This window comes from Pholis gunnellus (genome assembly GCF_910591455.1).
Source record: "Pholis gunnellus genome assembly, chromosome: 17".
Taxonomy (NCBI): domain Eukaryota; kingdom Metazoa; phylum Chordata; class Actinopteri; order Perciformes; family Pholidae; genus Pholis; species Pholis gunnellus.
In genome coordinates this window covers 14,725,829-14,728,981 of record NC_136544.1, presented here as the reverse complement: position 1 = coordinate 14,728,981, position 3,153 = coordinate 14,725,829, and positions in this window count along the sequence as shown.

Genomic DNA, 3,153 nt, shown 5'->3' with positions numbered 1-3,153 from the left:
ATTCATTCAGCTCTGTGTTTGCAGAGGTGATAGAAACTCCAAAGCACTGACTGCTGATGATCAAATATTTGTACTTGTATGATCTCTCTCCACAGGCCTCCATTGAGAATCATGCTTTGGAATCTGGGGATTAAAACAGAAAAATATAAAACTCCCACACATACAAAAGGTGTTCATCAGACTTATTCAGACACATACACACTTCGTCTTGTTTACCAAGGCTTTCAGCTGCACTGCCTGCAGGGGGGACCCTGTTAATATGTAGCAGATGCATCTCTTCACCTCTCTCCTCACAACCGCCATATTTTCCACCCCAGTGTCATGTGGTGGGCCTCTCCTCTTTCCCCTAACTCTGTTGACTTCCTCCCTTCTCTCCCTCTCTTGGATTTCTCACCTTCCTTCATGCACTCCCCTTCACCACCATGCAGCTAAAAAGCCAAGAGACGTATCACAACATACCACAGGCATCCTCGAATGTATTGCAACTATCTATAAACGTCAGCTCACGGAAGCTTCCATGGGATTGCATTTCGTAACATGTTGTGAAGCTGTTATACAGAAGAGAAAATGTCTTGTTCTCTTCCACTGAAATGATTTGACCCCTGTCTTCCCTTCTCTGAAGTTCCTCTCTGGCCTGAGATCCCAGAGTGATAACACTATTGATCTGGCAGCCTGTGTTGCATGTCACTGCTGTGCCCCAAGCTGAGACACCAGCATGTCAAAAAACACCAGCACGTTTCATCAAACTAAGCAAACAAGCAAAAAGGGGGCTATAGCTTTTAGTGAAGAATAGATTTTCTGTATAATTACAATAACTGACAGAGAGAAAAGCACTTCATAGCATTTGACCTTTAACGGGGGATTGACTTTCATGAAACAGAGAAGGACAGAGAGCGACACAGAGAAGGCACCAGGGAGTGTGGTATGTAACAGTTGAACCTTGCCTCCATCTATTGGGGCCTATTGGGTTTCTTTTAATGTCATCTGAATACGAGTGAAGCTCTATACTAAACTGTGAGCCAAGTGAGCACAACACAGCAACCCAAACCCCCCTTTTCTTTCCGTCTATCCCTGCTAGTTGAAGATAAGTCATCCATCAGAGTTGAAATCCCTCTGCTTCATTACATTTGTCTACTAAACAAATTAATCGGATGACTTTAACGTCAGCTAAGGCCTAGAAAGTCCTGTTTAACACCAACCTCTTTAGTATTGCTTTTAGCTGCAATCTGTAAGAGACACTACTGAAATTACTTTTTGTCCCCATTCCTATTCATTGGAAACAGCTCTGACAGGAAGTTGGGATCAGTTCTTCTTTGCAGCATCCCAGCTGTAATGCAACACAATCCTGGCATGTTACAGTCTGAAGAATCCCCCGTCTGGGCTACAACACACTCTGTGACGTCAGGAAGCTCTTTGTATGCCTGTGCGGGGCTCGCTGTCAGCCCCCGCATGGCTTACGAGGAGGAGGAGAGAGGCCGAGGTGGGATGGAGGGACAAAGAGAGAGACTGAGGTGGGCTTTACGCTGTGATGTAATGTCATGGAAACGGTTATGTGTGGTGATGCTGCATCCTACAGAAGCATTGAGCAGCAAGGCCTCCTACTGGCCAAGGAAAATACCCAATGAACTGAGCACAAACACAGAAAGGTAAACCCAGTAGAGTGCAGATTTCCAGGTCTGCAATGACCACTGCTGCATCGTGTGATTGAAGAATACATCCACCACAGTTTGCTAAGCCCTCATAGACTGTAAGTGTATCAGACGTGTTTTTCACTCTCAAACAACAGATGCGCTCTCATTTTAATCTATGCAGATGTCTGCACCAGCTCTGTGTAGACACGTGTCTCAACTCCGTCCACTCTATTTTTTTTGACAATACGCATGTAAACATGAGGGTGATGGCCAATAAAAAGCCAGGAATAACTGTCTCTTGCCGTAGAACAGCGTCAGAGTAGCGTCAAGAGTAGCGTCAGAGCGGAGGCAGACCGGCGGCGATGCACTCAGCTGTGTGTGTCCATTAGCCCTTAGTTGATAGTCAAACAAGTGAGCAAACTATTTTCCACACTGTGTCCCTGGCAGCACAGCAGCGACGATGCACTCAGCTGTGAAATCACTTGCGGCCAGCTGTGGGCTGGTTAAGAATAGTGAGTAGAGTCAGCAGGCAGTCAAATACAGTATATCGAACGGACAATAAAAGGTGTTTTGGAAACTTGAGTCACTGCAATCACATGAGGGCCTTGAGCATGCAGCCAAAAATGAGCAATCAAAATATGATGCAGTTTGGTGCAGCAGAATGAAAGATTGGCCGAGGACAGACACAGAGATGCGCCTACACAAACATCTCATTATCTGCTGGCGGAGATAATAATAAAACTGTATCCGACTGTAAAATATGTTTGTGCTGCCATCTTAAATTCTTGATGCTCAAGATGAGCGTTTTCTCATCTTGAGCATCAACAAGCATTTGTTCTTTGAGCAAATTACATATTCCATATTCCATACTGAAGCTCCAGGATATTTAAACATGTCAAGGGGACTTTTTTCATAATTCTTTGGTTGTTGTGCAACCTATAAAAAGTCAACATGCAGAGTTCCCATGAGCTGTAAACAGAATGATGGAATAAAGCGCACATTATTAAAGCTTGGTCTTCAATGAAGCCTCTGTCATTACACAATGGCCTAAAAAATCCTATTTAAATGTGACCATAGACATACAGCACCATCTGGTGGTTATATGATTACATTATTTATGCTTTAAAATAATGAGCATTACAATGTCAGTCTTTGGTTGATAAACTCTAATATCTTAAATTCTAAACTGAGTATTTGTCATTTGACCATCTTAATAAATGCAGTAGGTAATGTGATGGAATTTAGTAAATGCAGCTTAGAAACAATTCTGCAGACTGATTGGTGCACAGACGAACATGACATCATCTTTTCCAAATGGAACCCCGTCCACATAAAACCTGTGAAAAAAGCACTGAAAGAACACTTTGTCAGAACATTTTAGTTCATGTAGGAGCCCATTACTCATAGCAACAAGCTGATTGAGAAAATAGCCTTTCAGGGTCTTAAACACACCGTCACATCTTTAAGCGGGAAAAATAAAATTGTACAACAATCAGACACACGATTACAGAAACGTGTCCAT